Below are 6539 nucleotides of genomic sequence, written 5' to 3'. Positions count from 1 at the left end.
GTCAGCAGGGTACTCTTACAAGAGACTTTATTACATCTTATCCAACTATTGGCAAGTTCTGAAATTTAAAGAGAATGGTTTTGTAGTACAAAGATTAGAGTGCTCCATAGAATACTAAAAAGGAAAAGAGAAAAAACTAAGTCATCAAGAAAAGTTCCTAAAAACCCTCTCTGCATATGGTTATTTGAAGAGCCTGTATTATGCACTTGGAATTTACTTTAATTATTAACATTGGAGGAAAATGTTCCCTCTAAGCAGAGAAACTTCGAAGGGTAAATAGTCATCAGGGTTCAGGTACCTTCTTCTCTAAGTGTCTCCACAATAGCTATGAGGGCAAGGCAGCTATTTGGAGGTTTGGTTATTGTTTGTGGCTGGGTTCTGTTTTTTGTTTTGTTTTATTTCACTCAGTGATTGCAAAGTGCTTTATAAGGGAAAAAAAAATCAATAAGGCTTCTACCCAGTTAGAGTAAACTGAGATACAAACTATGACTTGGCCCCATGTCATTCTGCCAGGCCTCAGAGAATGCCCTGCTCTCTTCATTCATCACCAGCTCAGGAGCTGGCTTCCAAGGGGAGTGTAGAAGAAGGGATGTATGTGTGGCTACCTGCCAAATGTGAGTATCTGAGACATGCCAAGGGTACCAATGCCAGGAGGGGAGGGACTGATTAGTGAGACTCAAAGTCAGAAGGAGGCAAACCGCTGTTGGAAACTCACAGCAACCACCTGGATATACACACATGACCTTGGATGTCCTGGAAATGGCATGTGGTTCCCCAAAGCAATCTCCATCATTGGTGTGGTTTAAACCTCAACTCGAGGACACGCTGGCCCTCCTTCCTCAGGGACAAGAAAATGCCCCGCTAGTCTGTTGCTAGTTTCACATTTTCCCATCCGCTGAAATAGGTAACAGAGGTTCCACTCTGGTGTGAAACAATGGCTCAGAAGTCAGAGAAGAAGCCATCGAGGTAACACTGACCTCTTGAAAAAGGTCATGATCATTTTTCTAGCTATGGGGTAATTATTTTCCCATCTAGCTCATATTTGGCCAGCTTTCCCTGTACTCCTTAAACATTCATTTTCACCTAGACTGCCCTTCCCCTTGTTACCCTGAGCTGAAAATTTCTTTTCAACTCCAGTCTCACGACCTTGTCTCATCCAATTAAATTCTATCTGTGGCTCCAAAAGTAACCTATATAGGAGAATGTAACATTTATGCTCATATACCCCTGGAGGTTGCTAAGAGACCTGTCACTAGAAATCCACAAAGTCACCTGCTTGGTTCTGTTGGAAGACACACACACACACACACACACACACACACAGTACACACTCAACATTGGTGCTTTTACAAGATTAGAATATTGATGGATTATTTTGAAGGTGGCAGAAGAATAAAGAAGAAACACAAGGCATAAACAACATTGATTTGCTCACTAATTAATTCATTCAACAAAAATGTCTTGAGTTTGTAAACTTAAAATATTCATTTGTACAGCTTTGTTCCTCAGTGAACTTGCTTGTACACAGTCATCAGAACCAATTATCTAATGAAATCGAGCCTCACTGACTGACAATGTCAGCTAAGCAAACCCTGCTCTCTCTTTTCTTGACCATCTTGTCTTCATTTTTAGATAAATGCAGACTCCTAAGGCCAGCTCTCCTTCTAATAAATATCATGCATTCAGCCTAATTTCAGGTTTCTTATCCTTAATAATGCCCATTTAATTGGTGTCATTCTTGCCACTGTCACTGCCATCAATAAATATTTATGGAGCAACCACTGGGTATCTTGTACTAAACCAAAACCCTTAAGGATTGTATAACCCAGAGGATGTGCAGTCCCTGCTGTCTAGAAGCTTAAAGCAGTAGATGTTAAACAGATTGGCTAATTAATGGCAGATAATTGTTAAGAAGCTATGGAGTTAACCAAACTTGGAAAAAAAAAAAGAAAAGAAAAACACATTCTCGTGTATAATCAGTTATTTTGGATTTGTGGAAAATATTCTCTCTTCCTTGCTCATAACAAGCAGGGGAATAGCTAGTTTCTGTTTCGCCCATAGAGATCTCTGCATACAAATAATTCAAACAAAACTAAACTCTCAAACTTCATGCTTTCCCAAGGGAATCATCTTTTATTAGAAATAGTCACTTCAAAGGTTTGAGCAAATGTGGGGTTTTTTTTTTAAACACTGCAAGCGGGGCGCCTGGGTGGCTCAGATGGTTAAGTGTCTACCTTCGGCTCAGGTCATGATCCCAGGGTCCTGGGATCGAGCCCTGCATCGGGCTCCCTGCTTGGTGGGGAGTCCGCTTCTCCATCTCCCTCTACTGTTCCCCCTGCTTTTGCTCTCTCACTCTCTCTGTCAAATAAATAAATAAAATCTTTTAAAAAAAAATAAATAAATAAACACTGCAAGCAATTTACATTTTTGTATGCATATTCACTAAATGATTCTGATCAGATTCAGGGAATTTATCCTGCCAGGAGTGCGATGAAAGGGTGAAACTTCATTGCACAGCAATATCAACCAACTAGTGACAGAAACTGGCGGGGTGTTCAAACCCCCCAAATAAACTTTGGACCAGGTGAATTTCTGACCCCAACTCCAGAAATGGTAATAGGAGTTTGTGTGTGTGTGAAACTTCTGCTCCAGCAATATCAAGGGCTTTTAAAGACATATTAGTTTCTGACAAATGTCATTTATAACAATAAGAACCTGACACTCCCTCTAGCACCTTACCCAAGTTTACAAAGTGCTTTGTCACCCAATATTTTATGTATGCCCTCTTTAAACAGTTCCATGAGTGTGATCTTATTATTCCTCTCATTTTATGATCAGAAAACTAAAGATTGAACTCGACAAGAATTGCACAGCTAAAACATAAAGGAACAAGATCTTGAAGCCAGATTTTATTTTAATATATTGGAATCTATCCTAAGCTGTTTGGGCCTGAAATTTTCAGATGGTTTTATATCAAACAGTATGGGGAGAGTAATGGTGATGGTAAAAGGAATCTAAATTTTCCAGAATGACAATATATGCATTACAAATATTCTAGATTAATGGTGACCTTTTTACATCCCTTGATGCTAAGCTGAACCAAATCAATAAAAGACTTAAATCAAATTGCTAACTAGTCTTGTCTTCCTAACCACTAAAACCATGCAATGTGGATAAACTAGCAAAGACCCGAGACTCAATTAATACCCAGAGCTGATAATGATGGGTACACGTTGGTACAGCTAGGCTAGTTCCTAATGACGAGCATCCTTTCTGATAACAAGTACATCCAATTAGATCCTAACTGCTTTCTATAAGCCCAACTTTCAGCTAGGTGACTCGTAGAACCCTTACAACACCATTCTGTGATAAACATCAGACTAATATTTTGTTCTTCTTTCTCCGGGGCAGGGGGGTACTTCTTAAAGATATTGCAAAATTTGTGATGATGATGATCTGTAACTCACACAGTCTGTAGCTATAGGGACACACACTAGGAAAAGCAGCAGCCAGCTATATTTAGATGGAGGGGAGTGGCAGTAGGTATCTCATGCTAGGGGCAATTATAACCTATTGTATAGTCATCGTAGGAGAGATGTGTTTTTTAATCTGCTTATCTTCCATTTAAGCTTTACTTGCCTTTGACAAGACCTCTCTCTTAGCATAGTCTTGCATAATATATAGCAGAATGCCAATGAAGCATGGCTAGTTCTCAGTCCTAGAAATCCTTAGGAAATCATCAATTCCCCACAGGGGCTGGAGTCATTGATTCCCTCCTGGGACCTGCCTTTAGAAAGAATGATCTCAGAGGAATTTAGAAGAAGCATTAGCTCTGTCAGTGAGCCCAGAGGGAAAAAGTAGAGACAAATTCTACTTTCAGTTCAATTCGGTTCAGCAAGTATTTATTGAGCCTAACAGTCTTCGGGATGTGAAAGTAAAAGGCAGTCCTTGACCTCAAGGAGTTTGCCATCTTAAGGGCAGGGGAAGGGAGGCTGATCCCTAGGTGAGCTACTCCACCTCCTTGAGCCTGTTTCCTACAGAGTGGACTTATGTTGCCCCCCAAACAAGCTTTCTTTTCCCATTGGATCCACTGGACCACCTCCTTACACTCGCCCACCTTGACTTAAGAGACTTGGCCCGCGTTGGCACATTCCTGCAAGCGTTTGGGGTAGAGCTCAACATGGTCCACTGATACTTTCCAGCTGTTCTCCACCGACACCTTCCCTCTCCTCTGTTCAGGATAGTTCGTCAGCTCCCCTTTGTGGGTTCCACACACTTGCTTAGCATTGCAAGCACGCATAAACATAGCCCAGTGGTCCCTGAATGCCGCACTACTGTTCTCATTGGCCGCTCTCTCTCTTTTTGTTGTTCTTGGAAAAGGCACAAAGACCCAGATCTGTTCTTTCCTTTGCAGTTGTTTTAGCTCTGGCTTGTGTTGTATCTACACAAAAGTCAAATTTCCTAAATAAATAAAGCTAATAAAGAATGATCTTCGGGAGAACAAAGGGCCTATCATACTAGAGAAGTGAGTTGGAGAAGAGGCTTACTGACCAATTAAGAGGATGATTTGGAAGAGGGAAAAAGTCTTACTTTCTACCAATAAGTGTAAAATGTGTGTGCAGGTCAGAAAACAGTCAGGGTGGCCTGGGTGGCTCAGTCGGGGAAGCATCTGCCTTCGGCTCAGGTCATGATCCCAGGGTCCTGGGATCGAGTCCCACATGGGGCTCCTTGCTCAGTGGGAAGTCTGCTTCTCCTTCTCCCTTTGCCCGTCACCCTGCTCCTGCTCGTGCTCTCTCTCTTTCTAAAAATAAATAAATAAAATCTTTAAAGAAAAAGAGAAAAAGAAAACACTAGTCAGATTAACTTTATGTTTCCGAATTAAAAAATACTAGATCCATTTGTCAACGTCACATGCATGTACACCCAAGCACATACACATACACACTCATGTATACTCAAATTCTATCAGCTGACAGTACTCTTGCCTCTCTGCATAGTGGGGTTTATGCACGAAGAGACCCACATATACATCTCAATATTGAAAAGCTTTAAACGAAATATATAAACTAAGTAAAATCTGCGCTATTCTCCTACCTTGATTCCTAATGACCTGAAAGATCAGATTTGAATTTCAAATTGTGGCACTCCTCTGCATGTTTCCTTACAACTGGCGGCAAGGAGAAACCTCGTGCCTCTCTGGTACCCCTTCTCTTCTCACCTCTGGCTCTGATCCACAACATGAAGAACCTCACAGACGAGTCTATGGACCCCAACCCATCCACTCAAGCCTCATCCCCACCCCCTCCCACAGCCTCCCTTGGTCCTCAGTGGCAGAGTATACCCTCAGAAGGATGGAGCAAAAAAGAGGTCCACTCCGATGCAGTATGTGAGCTAAAAGCCTTTTGGGTAGAGAATTTGGGGATCCTGGGTAGCCAGAAAGTGATCTTCAAAAGGGGTAAAGGCTCAGAATATGTACCATCCCTTTACCCCCACAGCACAGACTCCTTGTCCCATGAGGAGAGAAATAGGACTCTCTACTACCATGGATTGGCATCATCCTCATTACCTGGGAGATTCGCATTGCATTTTCATGAGATCCTCAGATGAACTGAATGCACAGTGATGCTTAGGAACTGCTGCCTGAAAGCCTAGAGCCCAAAAGCAGCCTGTCTTGCCTTGGGCCTCAGGTCAGCATGGACCAGAAGCAGTGTGGATCCCTCTCTCCCCCGCTACCCCAAAGATATACACAGAGTACAAAATCAATGGCCTGGGACTCTACCCTCGTTGCCTGACTACCTCCTGATACTGGATAGTAGCTTATGGTAAATCTTGATCTCAGCCGTGAGTCATTCCCAGCCACAAATGAGGTATCCAGTTATTTCAAGTCCATTTTCCTGGCCCTCGAATGCATGTGGGAGAGCCTCAGAGACTATCACAAGAAACGCAACTTTGATACCAAAGAAAATCCCTTCCTTTGTGACCCCAATGCAAAGTAAGTCAAGAAACTCAAAGATAATCAAAGTGTTTTAAATGGGAAATCAGCTCCCAGATACTCCATAATGGTTTGCAAATGCAGGTTTATCTCTTTCCTGTTTAATTCCCTTTAGTAGGTGCAGGTAGAGAGAGGCCTACTTTATTCTAAAACATCCCTGAGCCATAGCCCCTGGACTCCAGTTACTGAAAACATTACAACATTGATCAGAGCTGATTCTGAGCTAAAGGGTATCTATTATTGGAGGGCCCTGCTGCTAGGCAACATTAAGGGTGCTAGAGGGACTTTAGAAGGACAATAAGAGGCCCTAAGACAGGAAACAGTCCCCCTGACTATCATGACTCCAAAGACAGATCCCTGAGTGAGGATAGGCAGAGAGAGGTACAAATACCATATAAGAAAATGAAGACATGGGACACCTGGGTGGCTCAGTCGGTTAAGCGTCTGCCTTCAGCTCAGGTCATGATCCCAGTGTCCTGGGATCGAGCCCTTGTCAGGCTCCCTGCTTGGGGAGACTGCTTCTCCTTCTGCCCCTCCCCCTGCTCAT

The sequence above is a fragment of the Callorhinus ursinus genome, unplaced genomic scaffold (genome assembly GCF_003265705.2).
Source record: "Callorhinus ursinus isolate GAN/ISIS: 27379988/994484 unplaced genomic scaffold, GSC_fseal_2.0 scaffold19, whole genome shotgun sequence".
NCBI lineage: Eukaryota > Metazoa > Chordata > Mammalia > Carnivora > Otariidae > Callorhinus > Callorhinus ursinus.
The sequence above is the reverse complement of the archived record's forward strand: the minus strand, read 5'-3'. Positions refer to the sequence as shown.